The sequence below is a fragment of the Panicum virgatum genome, chromosome 4N, assembly GCF_016808335.1.
Source record: "Panicum virgatum strain AP13 chromosome 4N, P.virgatum_v5, whole genome shotgun sequence".
NCBI lineage: Eukaryota > Viridiplantae > Streptophyta > Magnoliopsida > Poales > Poaceae > Panicum > Panicum virgatum.
This window is the reverse complement of record NC_053148.1, coordinates 41,853,189-41,874,632: the sequence shown is the minus strand read 5'-3', so window position 1 is coordinate 41,874,632 and position 21,444 is coordinate 41,853,189.

Below are 21,444 nucleotides of genomic sequence, written 5' to 3'. Positions count from 1 at the left end.
CGGAAGCAGGAGCTCAACAATCTCTCTACAACTCTGTAGGGATGGCGCGAGCAGCTGCAGGAGAGGGCCAGCAAACTAGCTGTTGCCGAGGCGGAGCTGGAGGAGGACCGGAAGTCCCTCGATAAGTGGGAGTCCCACGCCGCCAACATGGAGAAGCAGCTTGGGCGCCATCGCGACTCCCTCAAGAAGCAGGAGGAGAAGAGGAAGGCCGAGCTCGAGGAGAGGTCCCGCGAGGTGGAGGCGGCCAAGGCGGCTCTGGACACCCGGGTGCAGGAGGCGGTCCAGGAGGCGGTCCGGAAGCTCCAGGAGGACCAGCGCGTGGGGGCCCAGCGAATCGCTGACTGGGCGACCGAAGCGAGCTTAGCACTGGTGCCACATGGAGTGATCCCAATCCAAGTGGCGGAGCCGCCAGCTTCGATTGCTGACGCCCTCCTAGTGTTAAACTCCACTTCGGATAGGCTTTGGCGTCTGGAGCCGGTCCTTGCTGGCCAGCTTGAAGCCGAGGGCCGCGAGCTGATCCGAATGGTGGCAGAGCACATCCTGACATGCCTCCGGAGCCACGACCCGGCCATCTCACTAGCGCCCGTGGTCGATGGTCCTGTGGCGGAGACAGAGGCCGCCGCCAGGGAAAGCGTGCTGTGACACCTCTGGTGTTAGTTTAACCAAAGCTAGGCAATTAACATAACTTCACACCCAAATGAGCTAAGAAAACTTAAATAAGAACCCTATGTCTAGTTCTTCCAAACTTGTGTGTAAATGTATGTGTGCATGTGTTTGAGTGCAATGTGTTTGAAAAACAATAATTGGTACCCTTTTAAACTTGACTTGACATGTGTGGTAATAAGGCAATAAAATACACCTTTCATAATGATCGATAAACTTTCTATGCAAATCAAATTCAAACTGGAAAACCATCACATGAAATGATTAATGGAACCATTCTTTGATTTGTGATGAGCTACTAATTTAAACAAATCAAATAAACAAGAGTTCTATTTCTAGTGTTAAGAAAGTTAAAATAACTTCAAACCAATGCAAGGAAGCCTATGAAAATGAATAGACATATTCACCATGTCATGTTAAACAAAAACCTAGTTGAAGCCTAGGAGTAAAAGTGCCAAAATTCACATGAAATAATAAGTACCTTAAAATGGCAGTTTTTAAAATAATTAAATAACTCTCAAACCATTGCTCGAATGAAAAAGTGCATAAAACGAAAGTTGTAGATCTCGAAAAACTGAGCAAAAGTGGTATCAACACCTTTTCATTTGAGGCCAAGATGGAGGAGAAAATTTGAGTTTACATAACTGGATTTTTGAACTTCGAGAAAATTACAAAACTGCCACTGACAGCTTCTTCAACCTCTCGCCTCCCTGCACCCTGCCTATGTCCGGGCCGTACACCGGCGACGCCACCTGTCCTGGCCGCGTGGCCGCGCCCCCAACCAAACCGCCCTCGAGCGCCCACGGTTTGCCCCCTTGCCGTCCCCTCTGGCTGCACGGGCGAGAGGCACGCGTCCCCGACCCACTGGAAGGCCGCCACGACCTCCCGCGCTATGCGACGCCGTCGCCACGTTCCGACCTCGACCAGGCCGGTTCGACCTCCCCCAGGAGCCCCAAACCTTCGCCACTAAGCGTACTCCCCTATAAATTGGAGCCCCAGGCCTCCACGCGCGCGCCCAGACCATTGCCGGCGAGCAGAGCTCGGCCCACCGTGGAACCACCCCCTCCACCCCCATATTCTCCAATCCAAGCTGCGCACGGCCTCCTCCACCCCATATGGCAGCTCCCTGACCCATCCCCCTCCGCCCTAGCCCGCCAAAATTGCCTAGAACGATCGCCGGACTTCCATTGGCGCCGGCGAGATCCGCCCAACGCCGAACTCCACTCCCCGGCCTTCCTCTGCACAAGCCGACCCCTGGAATGGAACCCCATCGCCCTCCTGAAGCTCTCCGACCCATCCGCTCCCTCCTTCCCTCACTGAAGCATGGCCACCGGCGATCAGACCCACCGCCGGCCGCCCCTCACCGCGGACCCGCCTCCTCAGACCCTCTCCCGACGAGCCACGGCCACCCAAAGGTAGCTCTCGATCCCCTCTCCATTTTCCCCCACTTTCCCCTCGCCTCCGGTGACTCTCCTCGCCGGGAAACGCCGCGCCCGTTCCCTGATCTGTTCTGAACTTTCGCCAGGGACTTCCCCTGAGAAGAAACAAAAACCCAGGGGCCTAAGTGAAAAACGTACATGAACACTAGAATCAAAAGCTGCAAACTTGTAAATTCCATATAAAATCGTAGAAAAATCATAAAATATAAACTCAACTGTTCTGGAATCCTTAGAACAAGAACTACAACTTTTGTTACAGTCACATGTTCATATTTTGCTTTTATTTTAATCTAAGAAAAATACTAGTTTAAATGGCACATAAATGTTCTAGGAGTTTGGTTCAGTAACTATGCTTGATTTTTGGATATGTTGAACTTAGTACTGTTAGAAGAACCTGGTAAAAATATGAGCTATACTTGAAATTGTTTGCTTGCTCAAATGATCAAGATTCCTAGATCTACTAGCTTTGTTCCTATATTAATTCTAGTAGAACTGTTAGTGATCTGTCTATGAAACTTTTTCTGTGTATGAACGTTACTAAATCCTTACTGTTGTGCAAGTTTGAGAAATTATTGAACTAATTAACTATATATTTGAGTTAATGCTTGATAAGTAGGCTTTATTTGTGATATATAGTTCCTGTGCTTAGAAAAATCTAGGTTTATTTTTGAAACTTTTTTTTAGTTATATAAACATGCCTGAAAAGTTTGAGCACCATTTACTGAATAATTCTTATAGTTATAATCCATGCTTGAGATATCATGCTTAGTTTTGCTATTTTTTTCTGGAAGAAATATGTCATATCTGCTCTTCATCTTTGGATATGTTACTAGTTAGAATGAGAACTAGATATGGTAAAAGTTTCACATGCATTATTGGTAATATTAAAGTCCAAATGAATATGCATGTTCATATCTAGTTTAATGCATGAGTAATTCATCTTCTAGAAATAATGCCTGAAAATTTTACTGAAGCATGTTTAGTCCATGTTTAGGCTCTGGTCAAATTTTGAGACACATAACCTATGCAGAACTCCCTGTGGAATTTATTCTTAATGCTAGCATGTTACTTTTGTTAATTTTATAACCCCGTTTATATGCGTATATAAAATCTGGAAAAATTTCAGTACTGAGTAGATTCTATGTAGATGCTCCCGTAAAATTTGTAGCACCAGAACTCATGTCAATCGTTCTGTACAAAAAGGTGAAGCAACTAGAGTAATCTACTTACATGAATTGTTATGGTTAAGTGCTTTATGATTAGATGCTGAAATTGATACCCTAGATGTTAGAGTATATGATCTGTGTTACATTAATTTTTCATCACTAGCTCAGGATTAAATTTGTTGTTATGAAATAGTGAACGCGTGCTATGTTTTAATGATAAAAATAAAAACCAAATCATACAGCTCTTTTATGAAGTAAAGTGAATTTAAGAACTACTCTATAAACGATTGCCCAGAAAATAAAGTTAACTAAGACCACCACAACAAACACATGCTATACTGGACTATAACTTTATAGTGAAGGAAAGAAATATGTTTATATCATGTTGTAACAATATCATTTCTGCATGTATATAGAAACGGTAAATCTACTTGACGGTGATTACGAATTGGTGCCCGCGAATACTACCACTCCGGAGAGTGTCTCTCTTAATTATACTGACTTGAATCAAGACCCGAACCAATGTTCGGAAGAGCCCAATGCTACTTTTGAACAGTGCCCAAGAAGGCAAGTCCCGGTGCATAATCCCATTATTTTACACATTATATTCATCTTACTATTTGTATATGTTGTAATAATTTTTATTGTGCATTTACGTTTTCTAGGAGTTGATCGAAAACCTTAGGTGCATGATCCCTAGGTACCTATGGTTGTTATCCGGATCTTTTTCTCGACTAGTTGCCCCGCTAACTAGGTACGGTAAAAGTCGAGAGGTTTCCTGGCTTTCGCGAGATTATAGGAGTTGACTGACTTTAATTCCTGCTAAAATATAAGGACAACGGGCGGGGTTGTGTAGTTGTGGTACCCCGCTGGTATAGTCAAAAAAAGGTTAAGGTCGCGGTGTTTGGCTCATTTCGTTAAGCGTTTGAAAGTACTAGCCACATACCGAGAAATATGGTAATCGGTAAGCTGAAGTACCTGATTGGACCAGCGAGTGGAACGATCTCGCACCCTCTTGGTAGAAGTAGGTTTTATTTTTGTCCGGACGTACGGGTGCAGAGACGTCGGGCTCTGTAGTCGGGGAGGGTGTGCCGGATCCACGGACTGGAAAGAAAGGGGAAATGTTGTGTGGGTGACATGGTTCCCATACGTGTGGTCTAGGTTCCCCTGGCCAGGTTGAAATCCGATTCAGAATCGTCCGCCTCTCACGGTATGAGACTGCTTAATGTTTTCGGTCACATAGAGTAACAAGTGGAACATGATGATGATAATACTGCTGGTTGATTAAATGGTTGCTCTACCAAGTTTGTGTAGAGTTAGATGCAAACTTAGAATGATTAATCCAACTGGAAGATGGCTAAATAAAATCTAAAAATAAGGATCAACATTTAGTGGCGTTTTTGGCAAAACAAACCCCACCAACCAAATAGCCTTGCATGTCTAGTTATCGGACTATGTTATATCCGGAGACGGGTCAGTCTTGCTGAGTATTAGTATACTCAGCCTTGCTTGTGGCACTGTGTTTCAGGTACTAACTTCGAGGATCTGTTTGCAAGTCTTACTTGGCTGTGTACCTTGCCTCCGGGCTGGTCTGTTGAGTGGGATGGCCCTTCAGCTGGTGCTGACCACCCTCCCGCTGAGTGACGTGTTTCGTATGGGCTTTATCGATACGTCACTTCCTTTCGTTAGATGTTTTATTGCTTCCGCTGAGACTATGACACTTGAATAATTTATGTAGTTTGAAACTCTGTAGTACTTTGCTACTCTGAACATGGTTGTAATAAATTTCCTTTCCGCTGCAAACTCTGAGGTGTATGAGATGTTCAGTGTTGTAATCTCTGGGCTCACCTTCGTGTGAGTGTTGTCTGCTGATCCTGGAATAGCGTGGCTTTTATCGAGGCTTCACTCGAGGAACTACCGGTGAGTGCCAATTTGGGTCAGAGTTGCTTAGCAACAAAAGATCAGTGCACCCGGCCCCAGTAGTTTTGGGTGGTTCCGCCACAGCTGGCATCAGAGCTCGTAGACAGCCTACCAGAGATAACAGCCTCGGTTTTCAAAACAACAAATTAAAACTTGACTTCAAAACTACTAAAGTTTTTGAAAGAGTTTAGGATCTCCATGGACAAGTCTAGGACGTAAAGCCCTAGGGGATCTTATGGGTATAATCAGGTGGCTTATTTTGTATGGCTAACTTCCAGCACATTACTTTTCAGTATTTAATTCCGCAATTTAAATTCTGCAACTACATTGTCGCCACGGAGGTATGCTTACTCAGTCAGCTGAGGGAGTCTGACCTTCCCGTCGGTGATGCGAGCCGAACGCTGGAGCTCAAGCAGTGGCCTACTTGAGCTGCTGCCCATATACCAACTTCGATTGATTATATGGGGAGTAATGGTTCGAAAGTGGAATTCAATTCCCCGTCAAAGACGGTACACAGTCATTACGTTATTTCGATGACGTATGCTTAACGTTGTCCATACGGCGGGAATTGTATGGATGCCGGTTCTATAGTGATCGGTAATGTATGGGAACGTTTTCGTGTGTGCTGGCATGAAATGTTCATTTTATATACTGTCAATCTTCTGCAGGTACGCTAACTCAAAATCGAATCCTAGGCTAGATATCTATATCGAGTAGCTATATAGCGAGAGACGTATTATGTATGCCACCGAAGCTAACCACGTAAGACCAAGGTTACTTGGCAATTCTTTTCCTTGGTGAGGACGAATAGGCTCTGCATTCATTCTCAAATCTTCAGCAAAGAAACCTTTGGAAGAAATTGTAATCGAAAAGGTCACAAATCCATCATTAAGGATCATCTAGCAAATCTGTGTAATCTGGAAATTCTGGTTTCCTCGAATTTTTAACATATGAAAATCACTTCAAATCAAGTTTGGGTTGTAATATAAAATGTGGCTACGCAAAATTCCAAGCTTCTGTAAAAATATGATAATTTTTGAAGCTTCCTACCTTAGTGTTTTCAAATTTATAGTAACCTTCTGCAAATCTGTCAAATTAGAGCAATCTGTCTAAGGTGAATTTTTCGACAACCTTAAGATACTTATCTAAAAAATAGTACAACATAAAAGTTGTAGGTAACTTGATTAAGAACTCACTGTAAAATTTTGAATTATCTTTGTTTAGTTGTTTGGTAGATATGGTCAACTTTCACCCTCTCTGGACAATCTGTTTTCTGGTTTCACATCACTTCCAAACCTTGAGCATATCACCTTGTTAGGATCTAAACTGGCCTTAGTGTTGACTAGATGAAATGTTCCTAACTACCTTGGGCATCTTCTGTAAAAGTTTGAGAATTTTATGCCAAGTAGATTGTCGCTGGTGAACAAAACACTAGCCCTCTGGTTGCTGAGTTTTCTGGGTAGCCAGCAAGATGAAAACTTGAAAACATGACCACATTAAAATCTGATTTGGATCTAGGCTTGACTAGAAAAGTTGTGCACAATTACTAAATACATGTCCTAGAAAAATTTCAAAAATTTTTGGACCCCTAAATTTCGAGTTATGAAACTCTAAGGTTGCTTCCGGAACAATTGAATTCTCATTGTCTAGTCTAAACCCCACATGATATTGCTGAAATTTTCAACCTTGTAGACGACTCTTCTTGGATATGAGTTGAATAACCAAGTGGTCAAAATTTCACAATCTAGGCTCTCACAAATTTTCAAATCCATGAAGCTAGTATACTCCGAGCTATAGGCGAAACACTATTGCTGACCTGCTAAAAAAACAGCCAAAACAGAGAAGCAAAGACCGAATATTTCAACCATCTTAACCATTGTTTTAGCCTTGGGGTTGAATACCAAAGTTGTTCAAAATTTCCTAAGATACATTCCTACAAAATTTCAACTTCATTAGATGTATATAGTCGGAGTTATGCCCTAAATACCGAGACTCTGTTCAGAAAACTAGAGGTATAGTAATGGACAATTTCGACCATCTCACTCTTAGAATTAGCCTCTAAGTTGACTACCAAAGTTGTAGCACATGAAATTATCTAACTCCTGTCAAAATTTCAAGACATTTTGATGAACGGAACGCGAGTTATGAGTTTTCTCATAACCTGCAGCTTCCTGCACGTTCGGTTAACCATGCCTTTCGAGTTCTACTCATCTGCCCATCTATCCTTTGAATCATACCAATGTTAGGGACCATATTGCTAGTGATAGCCTTCCATATTTTTGAAGCACATTGTCCATCAACCTTTGGATGCTGGTTATCAATAACTCAACAAAAAGAAGAATGGCACAAGGGATGACTAAAATTACGTGGACGAGTTGAAGGAATTCTCATTGCCCTTATTGCTCAAATGGGTCTTTTGAAAACTAAAAATAGGTGCACAAAAATGCTAGAATATCATGCATAATCATGACTGCAACATTCATGCAATACTTGTAGCAAAAGTACTACCGATGCATTGTTATTACATTCCCACGATTTAAATCACATATGCATCTAGGAAGGAATTGTGAATATTATCTGGCTCTTCATCTTCCTTTCTTGCCACGAGCATTAGTTGGGTTGCTATGTTTTTACCTTGTTGTGGTGTTCGTCACTAACCTAAGGTGCTGCGACGGAACCTAGGGCCTCGTGTGTGCTACCGCAACACGATTGTGCTACTAGGTGCGTGCAGGTATCTTGGTCTGTGATAGCGACTCTGTGGCAATCTATTTTCTCGCACCCTGAATAATGTGTTGATTTGTTTGAGTTCTATTTTGGTTCAACAAAAAAAATATTAAGAGTACTTGCCTGACCTTCCAGTAGCTAATCTGCATTGCAACCTGAGCACCGCATGCCCATATGCATGATCATCCTACCAAACAGATATGCCACATCATGCATCTAAACCATGTGCATCAACAGTTACACACCACGACCCGCGCATCAACCAACTAGCATTGGACAAATGCATCAAGCCTATGCATCGCTATCTCAAGTATGGTCATCTCGTCCTGCATTGCCTCATCCTATTCATACCATGAGTGCATAAACTAAATGCAAGCAACCTATCTGCATCTTAAGTTGTCATTGTGTACCATCAATCTCATGGCATGTTGTCATCTCCATAATACATCATGGCATTGAATTAGTGTGCAATTTTTTTTTTCTTTTCTCAAAACATGTACCAACTCCATTAAACCATGTTGAGCAAGGATGTCATGAGAAAAGTTTGTTTCTACTGAAGAATAAGATCTCCATACTAGAAAGCTGTCAGATATAAGTGGACCGGCAGGTACAGAAGAGAAACCCAAATTTTTAGACCTGATCAACTACCTCAAAATAAGTTAATCCTGTGGAAAAAAATGTAGTAAAACAAATCTCCTTACTGCTGTAAAATTTTGAGAAATTTTGGAGAAGAGTAACCCACAAAATTCAGTCTTGTGGTAAACCCCTATAATTCTGTCAACTTGTAGCAGTCTGTCCACATGAATTTTTCGACCCACTTAAAAGCTTTTCCTGAGAAAACGTTCAACATTAATGTTGTGGATAACTGAGTCTAGAACCTACTGAAAATTTTTGAGAATTTTTTTTCAAGTTGTTTGGTATTTACAGTCAAAATACTAGCCCTCTGTTCAGTCTGAAATCTGGGTCAACCTTTAGGCAAACACTTAATGATTTGACTATCTTAAGCTCTGTTTCTGAGTTGGAGTTGACTAGAGGAAATGATCACAATTATCTTAGGCACCCCCAGTAAAAATTTGAGAATTTTTCTACCTTGGATTCCTCAGTAATGATCAATTCTATCAACTACCCAGAATCTGTTTTGCAAAAGAATCATCAAGTACAAGCTCCCTTAAAGAGTGGAGAAGCCTACTGCGACAAGGATAGAGTTGTATGGTTTGAATCTCCCTAGTGGATAAAATGAATCATGATCTCTGAAAACCAATTCTTGATAGGTCACCTCTCTCCAAAGTTTTCCAACCACTTGGGCATTAACGAAATATATCAAGATCCTAGGCAAAATTTCTCGCTAAATATATCTCATAATGCTATACCGAGACCACTTATAAATACCCGTTACACTCCAATTTTTGCCAATTATGGATTTCATGATTGGTTTGCCAAGCACCTCTCCAAGACCTGATTCCATATGGATCATTATCGACAACTGACACCTTTTCTTCAATTACACACTATTCATACTACCAAGAAGTGTACCGGTATTCCTCTTGATCATCTTGTGATCTACCTATCATACCACATACAATTAAATTCAATATTGGTGCTCAACTCCTAGCACACTTTTTGGGAAATCCCTTGCAATCTTCTCCTGTCACCAAACTGATCCGAAGTTCAGCTTATCATCCTCGAACCGATGGCCAAACTAAAAAGTGGACCGAATCTTAAAAGACATGCTAAGATACACCATTCATTATGACAACCATGAAGACAATTGCCCGTTTTTAGCAGAGTTCTCGCCAAGCTATCAAGCAAGCTTGAAAATGTCACTATATAAAGCGTCGTATGATCAAAGGTGTCGAACTCCTCTGAGTTTGTCACAAACCGAAGACCACTAAATAATTGGACCAGACTTGATCATTAGGCAGCATAACAACCAAAGGTAATACAAGAAAATCTTAGAGCTGACCACTCAAGCCAAATGAGTTATTTGGATAAAAAGAAGAAAATCTTTGCATCTCGAAGGCGCTAATAATGTCTACCTTCTGGTTTCACCAACCAAAGATACACACACTTGCCACCCTTAGTTTATTCATCTGAATCTCGGGACGAGATTCTTTTTAAGGGGGGTAGGCTGTGACACCTCTGGTGTTAGTTTAACCAAAGCTAGGCAATTAACATAACTTCACACCCAAATGAGCTAAGAAAACTTAAATAAGAACCCTATGTCTAGTTCTTCCAAACTTGTGTGTAAATGTATGTGTGCATGTGTTTGAGTGCAATGTGTTTGAAAAACAATAATTGGTACCCTTTTAAACTTGACTTGACATGTGTGGTAATAAGGCAATAAAATACACCTTTCATAATGATCGATAAACTTTCTATGCAAATCAAATTCAAACTGAAAAACCATCACATGAAATGATTAATGGAACCATTCTTTGATTTGTGATGAGCTACTAATTTAAACAAATCAAATAAACAAGAGTTCTATTTCTAGTGTTAAGAAAGTTAAAATAACTTCAAACCAATGCAAGGAAGCCTATGAAAATGAATAGACATATTCACCATGTCATGTTAAACAAAAACCTAGTTGAAGCCTAGGAGTAAAAGTGCCAAAATTCACATGAAATAATAAGTACCTTAAAATGGCAGTTTTTAAAATAATTAAATAACTCTCAAACCATTGCTCGAATGAAAAAGTGCATAAAACGAAAGTTGTAGATCTCGAAAAACTGAGCAAAAGTGGTATCAACACCTTTTCATTTGAGGCCAAGATGGAGGAGAAAATTTGAGTTTACATAACTGGATTTTTGAACTTCGAGAAAATTACAAAACTGCCACTGACAGCTTCTTCAACCTCTCGCCTCCCTGCACCCTGCCTATGTCCGGGCCGTACACCGGTGACGCCACCTGTCCTGGCCGCGTGGCCGCGCCCCCGACCAAACCGCCCTCGAGCGCCCACGGTTTGCCCCCTTGCCGTCCCCTCTGGCTGCACGTGCGAGAGGCACGCGTCCCCGACCTACTGGAAGGCCGCCACGACCTCCCGCGCTATGCGACGCCGTCGCCACGTTCCGACCTCGACCAGGCCGGTTCGACCTCCCCCAGGAGCCCCAAACCTTCGCCACTAAGCGTACTCCCCTATAAATTGGAGCCCCAGGCCTCCACGCGCGCGCCCAGACCATTGCCGGCGAGCAGAGCTCGGCCCACCGTGGAACCACCCCCTCCACCCCCATATTCTCCAATCCAAGCTGTGCACGGCCTCCTCCACCCCATATGGCAGCTCCCTGACCCATCCCCCTCCGCCCTAGCCCGCCGAAATTGCCTAGAACGATCGCCGGACTTCCATTGGCGCCGGCGAGATCCGCCCAACGCCGAACTCCACTCCCCGGCCTTCCTCTGCACAAGCCGACCCCTGGAATGGAACCCCATCGCCCTCCTGAAGCTCTCCGATCCATCCGCTCCCTCCTTCCCTCACTGAAGCATGGCCACCGGCGATCAGACCCACCGCCGGCCGCCCCTCACCGCGGACCCGCCTCCTCAGACCCTCTCCCGACGAGCCACGGCCACCCAAAGGTAGCTCTCGATCCCCTCTCCATTTTCCCCCACTTTCCCCTCGCCTCCGGTGACTCTCCTCGCCGGGAAACGCCGCGCCCGTTCCCTGCTCTGTTCTGAACTTCCGCCAGGGACTTCCCCTGAGAAGAAACAAAAACCCAGGGGCCTAAGTGAAAAACGTACATGAACACTAGAATCAAAAGCTGCAAACTTGTAAATTCCATATAAAATCGTAGAAAAATCATAAAATATAAACTCAACTGTTCTGGAATCCTTAGAACAAGAACTACAACTTTTGTTACAGTCACATGTTCATATTTTGCTTTTATTTTAATCTAAGAAAAATACTAGTTTAAATGGCACATAAATGTTCTAGGAGTTTGGTTCAGTAACTATGCTTGATTTTTGGATATGTTGAACTTAGTACTGTTAGAAGAACCTGGTAAAAATATGAGCTCTACTTGAAATTGTTTGCTTGCTCAAATGATCAAGATTCCTAGATCTACTAGCTTTGTTCCTATATTAATTCTAGTAGAACTGTTAGTGCTCTGTCTATGAAACTTTTTCTGTGTATGAATGTTACTAAATCCTTACTGTTGTGCAAGTTTGAGAAATTATTGAACTAATTAACTATATATTTGAGTTAATGCTTGATAAGTAGGCTTTATTTGTGATATATAGTTCCTGTGCTTAGAAAAATCTAGGTTTATTTTTGAAACTTTTTTTAGTTATATAAACATGCCTGAAAAGTTTGAGCACCATTTACTGAATAATTCTTATAGTTATAATCCATGCTTGAGATATCATGCTTAGTTTTGCTATTTTTTTCTGGAAGAAATATGTCATATCTGCTCTTCATCTTTGGATATGTTACTAGTTAGAATGAGAACTAGATATGGTAAAAGTTTCACATGCATTACTGGTAATATTAAAGTCCAAATGAATATGCATGTTCATATCTAGTTTAATGCATGAGTAATTCATCTTCTAGAAATAATGCCTGAAAATTTTACTGAAGCATGTTTAGTCCATGTTTAGGCTCTGGTAAAATTTTGAGACACATAACCTATGCAAAACTCCCTGTGAAATTTATTCTTAATGCTAGCATGTTACTTTTGTTAATTTTATAACTCCGTTTATATGCGTAGATAAAATCTGGAAAAATTTCAGTACTGAGTAGATTCTATGTAGATGCTCCCGTAAAATTTGTAGCACCAGAACTCATGTCAATCGTTCTGTACAAAAAGGTGAAGCAACTAGAGTAATCTACTTACATGAATTGTTATGGTTAAGTGCTTTATGATTAGATGCTGAAATTGATACCCTAGATGCTAGAGTATATGATCTGTGTTACATTAATTTTTCATCACTAGCTCATGATTAAATTTGTTGTTATGAAATAGTGAAAGCGTGCTATGTTTTAAAGATAAAAATAAAAACCAAATTATACAGTTCTTTTATGAAGTAAAGTGAATTTAAGAACTACTCTATAAACGATTGCCCAGAAAATAAAGTTAACTAAGACCACCACAACAAACACATGCTATACTGGACTATAACTTTATAGTGAAGGAAAGAAATATGTTTATATCATGTTGTAACAATATCATTTCTGCATGCATATAGAAACGGTAAATCTACTCGACGGTGATTACGAATTGGTGCCCGCGAATACTACCACTCCGGAGAGTGTCTCTCTTAATTATACTGACTTGAATCAAGACCCGAACCAATATTCGGAAGAGCCCAAGGCTACTTTTGAACAGTGCCCAAGAAGGCAAGCTCCGGTGCATAATCCCGTTATTTTACACATTATATTCATCTTACTATTTGTATATGTTGTAATAATTTTTATTGTGCATTTACGTTTTCTAGAAGTTGATCGAAAACCTTAGGTGCATGATCCCTAGGTACCTATGGTTGTTATCCGGATCTTTTTCTCGACTAGTTGCCCCGCTAACTAGGTACGGTAAAAGTCGAGAGGTTTCCTGCCTTTCGCGAGATTATAGGAGTTGACTGACTTTAATTCTTGCTAAAATATAAGGACAACGGGCGGGGTTGTGTAGTTGTGATACCCCGCTGGTATAGTCAAAAAAAGGTTAAGGTCGCGGTGTGTGGCTCATTTCGTTAAGCGTTTGAAAGTACTAGCCACATACCGAGAAATATGGTAATCGGTAAGCTGAAGTACCTGATTGGACCAGCGAGTGGAACGATCTCGCACCCTCTTGGTAGAAGTAGGTTTTATTTTTGTCCGGACGTACGGGTGCAGAGACGTCGGGCTCTGTAGTCGGGGAGGGTGTGCCGGATCCACGGACTGGAAAGAAAGGGGAAATGTTGTGTGGGTGACATGGTTCCCATACGTGTGGTCTAGGTTCCCCTGGCCAGGTTGAAATCCGATTCAGAATCGTCCGCCTCTCACGACATGAGACTGCTTAATGTTTTCGGTCACATAGAGTAACAAGTGAAACATGATGATGATAATACTGCTGGTTGATTAAATGGTTGCTCTACCATGTTTGTGTAGAGTTAGATGCAAACTTAGAATGGTTAATCCAACTGGAAGATGGCTAAATAAAATCTGAAAATAAGGATCAACATTTAGTGGCGTTTTTGGCAAAACAAACCCCACCAACCAAAGAGCCTTGCATGTCTAGTTATCGGACTATGTTATATCCGGAGACGGGTCAGTCTTGCTGAGTATTAGTATACTCAACCTTGCTTGTGGCACTGTTTTTCTGGTACTAACTTCGAGGATCTGTTTGCAAGTCTTACTTGGCTGTGTACCTTGCCTCCGGGCTGGTCTGTTGAGTGGGATGGCCCTTCAGCTGGTGCTGACCACCCTCCCGCTGAGTGACGTGTTTCGTATGGGCTTTATCGATACGTCACTTCCTTTCGTTAGATGTTTTATTGCTTCCGCTGAGACTATGACACTTGAATAATTTATGTAGTTTGAAACTCTGTAGTACTTTGCTACTCTGAACATGGTTGTAATAAATTTCCTTTCCGCTGCAAACTCTGAGGTGTATGAGATGTTCAGTGTTGTAATCTCTGGGCTTACCTTCGTGTGAGTGTTGTCTGCTGATCCTGGAATAGCGTGGCTTTTATCGAGGCTTCACTCGAGGAACTACCGGTGAGTGCCAATTTGGGTCAGAGTTGCTTAGCAACAAAAGATCAGTGCACCCGGGCCCAGTAGTTTTGGGTGGTTCCGCCACACGTGCGGGACGTCGTCGATTTCGTCGCCGCCTACTTCAAGCGGGAGCCTGCAGACCCTTGAGCTAGGCATTGTACCTTTGTTTTTCTTTTGCGTTATGTAACAAACATTGTACTAGTTGAAAATTTTGAAATAGAAGAAAATTTCAACTTAGCTGTTTGTCAGTTGCTAGTTTGCGGTATGCAGCACCCCGGCGCCCTGGCCCCCTGGCGGATAGGTTCAGTTGTTTGGACCTATCTGCCACTCGAGCCGTAAAAGACACTCTGGACCCCCGTATGAGGCTGGGCAAACGTCCTTGGGCATAGGGCATCTTATTCCCTTCCCTGTGTAGCAGAAAGAACTACAGAGAGGAGAATCAAACTCGCTTGTTTGGTAGTAATGATACTGCGACTTAGCTGTTTGACACATGCAGGATCGATCCTTGGTGTCTGGCTCAAAGCAAACGCCCCGGCCCCCTGGGAGATAGACTCAGTTGTTTTGAGTCTGTCTACCACCGAGACTGGACCTCGATCTGCATGAAACCTTTAAAGCGGATGCCGGGACCCCCTGGTAGGTAGACTCAATGATTTGAGGCTAGGTACCACCAGTCAAGGTTTAACCTGTGTACCACTTCAAAAGTTACAGCTTCGTAGCAGGCCCGCGGGACCTATTCTGGACCGGCCCCCAGGCTAGTACGAGGTCCGGAGCTCCAGATACACATGTCCTGGTAGTTCAGTGCTTGTTACAGAGTGGTGGAGTGTGTAGGCTTAGGGTGCGGAACCAAGTTAAGGCGCTACACAGGGCTCCGGACCACTCCCGGAAACAACACGACTTTTTCGGACCTGGCTCCGACGCTCCAGACCCTTCCTAGCAGTGGGTGAGGTCATTCTGTCGCACTCGATCCTTTGAGGTACGGTGCTGGACCTGCCGTGTTGGACTTAGGAAGCCAACTCTTGGGCTAGAACGAGGTCCGGGCCCGTAATTACCCAGCTCCAGGTACTAGAGCACTCGTTACAGGGTGGTGGAGTGTGTAGGCTTTGGGTACGGAACCGGCTAAGCGGCTACATAGGACTCCGGACCACCCCAGGAAACAATCACTCCCTCTCCAGAGCAGGTCCTTAGGGGTCCGGACCCCTCTCCTAGCAGCAAGAGGGTCCGGACCTGTACGGGAGTCCAGCAACTCAATACAGATCTTATTTGTAGCGACCAGAAAAGTAAAATCTCCAGAATTGAAATGCGAAATTAAATTTTGACACAAAGACAGAACTGGGGTAAATTTTTCCTTTGCAACTTGATATACATGGCTTGCGCGACGGATGCCAGAGGCCGAGTTTACGAGGGCGGACCTCTACCGCTCTGGGCCACGCGTTAATGCTTGCCAATGGTGCGATGGATGCCAGAGGTCGGGTTTACGAGGGCGGACCCCAACCGCTCTGGGCCGCACGCTGATTCTATCTTATTACAAAGGAAAAATTCATTTCCCTGCTCTGCCTAAGTGTAAAACTTACGCAGATGCTCTATATTCCATGGGTTGGGCAGCGGCACTCCATCTTCTGTGGCAAGGCGAACGCATCCGGGCCGGCATACTTCTGTAACCTTAAAGGGCCCCTCCTAGCTGGGGGTGAGTTTGTGGAGCCCTGCTCGGTTCAGGATCCTCCTCAGGATGAGGTCGCCAGCCCGGAGCTCCCTACTGTGCACGAACCGTTGATGATAGCGCCTGAGCGCCTGGTTGTAGCGTGCATTTTGGATTGCTGCTCGCCACCTTCGTTCGTCAATGAAGTCCACATCGTCCCGCCGCAACTGTTCCTGCATGGATTCGTCAAAGGCCTGGACTCGTGGCGAGCCCAGGTGAATTTCCGGAGGAATGCATGCTTCAGCCCCATAGACCAGGAAGAATGGAGTCTCCCCGGTGGATCGGCTGGGTGCGGTCCGGTTGCCCCATAACACGCACGGAAGCTCATCCACGCCTTGTTGCCCCGCTGTCGGAGGCCTTCTCCTTACCAGGCCGCTGGCGAGGAGGGGTGAACTGTCCTTGGAGGACTGCTCACGCCGCCCACTGACCCGCTTCGCGAGCTTCTGGATCTCGCGGCAGTCAGCGGCGCTGTGGCGAGCGTTGGGATGCACTGGGCATGGACCTCATCCGCCACCTTGCGGGCGAGGGCGTTTGCCATGAGCATTCTGGCCCCCAGCCACTGCCACAGCAGCTGGTGCCGCTGCTGCTACGGCTGGACCGCCAGGTTAAGGCTCCCCGCGACTCCGGTTCTTGTTCTTCTTCTTCTTACCACTGCCCTGAGCGGTAGCATCGGAGCCACCAGCTTTGGCGTCTCCGTCTTGGGGGGCTGAGTGCCATACACGGCCCTCAGCGGCCCTGGCACACTTGTCTACCAGGGAGAAAAGCGTGGTAACGCTTTCCACCTCGTGCGTTGCCAGCTTCTTGAGCATCTTCTCGTCACGTACCCCCTGACGGAAAGCAGTGATAATAGATGCATCGGAGATACGAGGAATGGTACCCCGTACCTTGGTGAAGCGCGAGATGAATGCCCGGAGCGTCTCTCCGGGTTTCTGCCTCACAGCGTGGAGGTGAGCCTCCACACCATGCTGCTGGTATGCATTGGCGAAGTTCGCGGTGAACCTCGCACAGAGCTCCTCCCAAGACTGGATCATCCCAGGAGTAAGGTTCATGAGCCAAGTCCGGGCTGGCCCAGACAAGGCTACATGAAAGTAGCTCGCCATGACGGCGTCGTTACCACCAGCTGCTGTGATGGCAGTAACGTACAACTGCAGGAATTCCGATGAGTTAGTGGTACCGTCGTACTTCTCCGGCAGGTGCGGGCGGAACTTGGATGGCCATGCCACCGCGCAGAGGTGCTCCGCCAGCGCAGCACAGCCTACCCCAGCCACCGGGGCGCCCGACTGTATCCGGGCGTTCACCGGAGGCTTGGGTGCCACCACGTCCAAGTCGGCGTTGAGGTTGCGGCCCTCAATGTTGAGACGGCGCTCTCGCGCCCTCTCCACGGAGATGCGGGCGTCCTCACCCGCACTGCCTGCGGTTGAGCTCCGCCCGCAGGTCTTCTGTTCGTGCACCCCTCACTGTGGGGGAGCGCACGGATGCCGACGCGCCGCCCTGGCGCCGGTGGTAGGGTACCACCGCATTGCCAGGAGGAGGTCATTGCCCAGTCTTTGCAGAACTGGGGAGGCCTGAGCCAGATAGAGGAGACGGTCGATGTCGTCCCGCCACTGCCTCAGGGCGTCTGGCGAGGCTGCAGCAGCCGGGGGTTGAGAAGCAACTCCCTAGCCGCCGCCAGCGCTCCGCCGCTCGCAGCTTGTGAGGGGGCCCTTGACGGGCGCCCTGACTCTTGCCGGCAAGCAGCGCGCGCTGCCGCCGACGGTGGCTGCTCCACGGGCACGGTTGCCCCTAGAGCAGGGACGCGAGAGGCGTGTGGCGTGGAGGACGCCACACCCTCTATCATCTCCACGTCGTCCACCCGAACCATGGAGACAAGCAAGAGATGAACCGAAACCAGCTATCTCCCCCTACCTGGCGCGCCAAATGTCGTGGTGTGGTAAACCACAGCCGGGTGGCGGAATGCACCCGCCTAAGCCCAGAGGATGATTACTCGGGGGTTAGCTAGCGACTAGTTCAATCTCTCTCAAGAACACGATGAACACAGCCGGTTTAGAGTGATTCGGGCCGCCGGAGCATAATACCCTACGTCCGCTGTGTGTTGTATTACTCAAGTCTGGAAGAGCTTGGAGCCGAGTCCAGCGTGCGTCTGTGTGTGTTCTGGATGGCCTCTGTGCAGCGAGCGCCTCCCCTTTATATCTCAAGGGAGGCGCGTACATGACTGCTGGGTCCCCGACAAGTGGGCCCAATAATGTAGTATAAAATAGCGTATTGTTCATGCATTATGGTGTCGTAGGCGAAGGAGATATCTCTCCTGGATTTCCTTGCCTGCTCCTGGAATCCCCCGTTCAGCATGTCCAGGCGATGTCTTGTCGGAACGGCGCCAGACGTAGCTAGCGGTGTCGCCTGCCACGTAGCTGAACGTGCCGTGTAGCTTGCGGCATAGGCGGCATGATTGAAAAGTGCCGTGCCGTCGTATCCAATTAATGCGGCAGACGGGCTCTGCGCGGGAGCGGCGCAGACGGTTGCACTATGTACCTCGGTAATACGCGGTCAACAGTGAGGACTGACAAAGTCTGCCCCGCGAGCCGCGGCGGCAGAGCACGCCTCAGCCTACCGCATTGAATGCGGTGGGTGGGCGAGTCTTCCAGCAGAAGACTCGCGCCTGCGCCCGCGCCCGCGGGACACGTGGTGGCTCCGGACCCCCCCCCCCCCCCCCCCCCCCGCGGCATGTTAGCTCTACACGCGTGGGAGGTCCGGACGGGTGCGAGGAGGTCCCGGACCCCTATGGGGGGTCCGAGATCTCGGTGGTTGGCTCGAAGCTTCCCTTCCTCGGGGACACGTGGCGTCTCCGGACCTGTCCCAGAGCGGGGAGCGGATCCGGGGCCGTTGGCCCGGTGAGGTAAGAGCCTGACCTGTGGGCCCTGGTTGCTCCGCCCTGTACCGCGTAGTTACGGATGACTACGCGGGTCCTGCTTTGCTGCAGTAGAAGTGGGTATCCCTGCTACAGGGTACCGACAGATTCACTATATGGTTGCTGCTTGCTTCTGATCGTCCACGTGCCAGGGATCGATGGTAGTCAGCACGGCGGCGACAGGGATCGATGGATCGCGACGGAGGCGGCACGTGGATGTGGCTTGCCGTTCACGTGGACGCGATGAGGCGTCACAGGTTCAACGTCAAGGCGCCGGCGGCGCAGCATACAAGAGGATCGTGGTGGCGGCGGCCCGATGGACGCGGCTACAAGCGTGGAATAAGAAACCATGGGACGGAATAGTATGACATGGAATCAGTTTTGAATATAGCAATCATATTTTACCTAATCTTTTGGATTACCCTATGGAATTAGATGGTTTTCTATTTTTGCAAAAGGGATATAATCTTCAAATTTACCTAATATAATACAAGAGTTTTTGGAGATGCTCTGAGACACTGCGTGGATGGCGAAGCGGTTGAGTGCCGCATCCTAGATGTGGTTAAAGTACGGTAGCCGAAACATCATTAGCTTACATTCTATCCGAGTAGCATGGGGCACGTGAAATCCCGTGTAAATCAGCAAGGATCACTCGCTAAATACTCTTGGGTGACCCATAGCGAAGTATTACCCTGATGGAAAAGTGAAAAAAAAACCCAAATAAATAGTGAAATAGAGCATGAAACCGTGATGGATTTCAAAGTTAATTCGGTTTACTATAGATACTACCGCAATCTCACCGCATTTCTAATCAAACCGACCGTAATCGCGGGCGCTGCCATCGCCGTCGTCCATGGCCCATGCGTTCGTGCGGGAGATGAGTACGTCTCCAAGGAGCTGCACCACACAGCATCGAATGGACTCGTACGTACCGGTCGATGCGCTCCCTGAGCTCGCGCAGGAACCGCTCGTTGTCGCGGTCGGCGGAGCCCACGAGCCGGTCCAGCAGCGCGCGGCGCTGCCCCGGGCCGAGCTGGCCGACGTCCACCACCGTCTTCCTGCGGCTCCGGCCGCCGCCGTCGGCCCCGTCTTTCTCCCCGTCCTCCTCTAGCGTCACGATCGCGCGGCGGGCGCGCAGGGGCGTGGGCAGCCGCTCCAGCTCCGCCCAGAACCGCCGCGCCTCTCCCTCGTCGTCCCCGCCATCGTCGCCGTCGCCAGCGGTGCGGGGCCTCACGGCCGTGTGCGCCATGGCTGTCCCCGCCGACTCCATTGGCTTGGTCGGAGCACGGCAGGGGGACCGAGACCAGCTGTATATAGTGACGGCCGGGAGCGAGGGCTCCTCTTGGTTCTTTGCTTCTTTTCCCTTTTCCCGGCGGAGTCTAGGAGGAGAGCGAGCGAGGTGGCGACCTCTGCTCTGGTTGGGGAATTGGAATTGGAGGTCACTTTGGGATTCACCGATGCTATTTTTTCTTTTTTTGAAACGGAAATCCACCGATGCTATGTTTACAGCCAAACTGTATACTTGTGTTTGTTCTCCACTGGACGTTCAACGGATGACCTCTCTCTCACTACACGTTCCGTGCAAGCATATGAATATGACTGCAGTTCACTTCTGATTTCTGAACAAGAATGGTGTTGGAGCACCTTGGCGTGCTTTCCAATTCCAGGCACCAGATAAACAGTTAGAAACTTATTCAAACTTTTTGTTTTGCAACCAGACATTTATTCAAACTTCAGGCAACAGATAGATGAATATTCATGCACCCAGCAGCAGACATGGCAGAAAATATACTTTATATCACCATATACCAGGGTCACCTGAGCAAGAGCTGTGGGGACTGGGGATATCTTGTGCTAGAAAATAAAAAGCTTCTGAAAGCGTGTATTTGATGACTTGATATGCTTGTGGTGTAGCGCAATTGCAACTAAAGCAATGAAAAAAACCGTTCGTTTTAAGGGTGGACATTTCAAATGCACAGAACTTTCATAAAACTAATAATCGGTTAAAGAAAACATTGGTCACATGTTCCACTTGAAGCCTACAGAAAACTTATAGCTCAGGGGGATGATGTTCCAGCTAAATGGCAGTCCATGTAATAGTTGGATTACTTTGAGATCCAGCCTAAATTAGATTTAACCCAGATGGCATTTTCCATGTATAATATGACAGATCAACGTGTGCCAGCTAGGCAGCTACCAATTTCTACACACAGAACCACCAAACCAGATTCTGGTACCAGCTAGGAAAATAACTT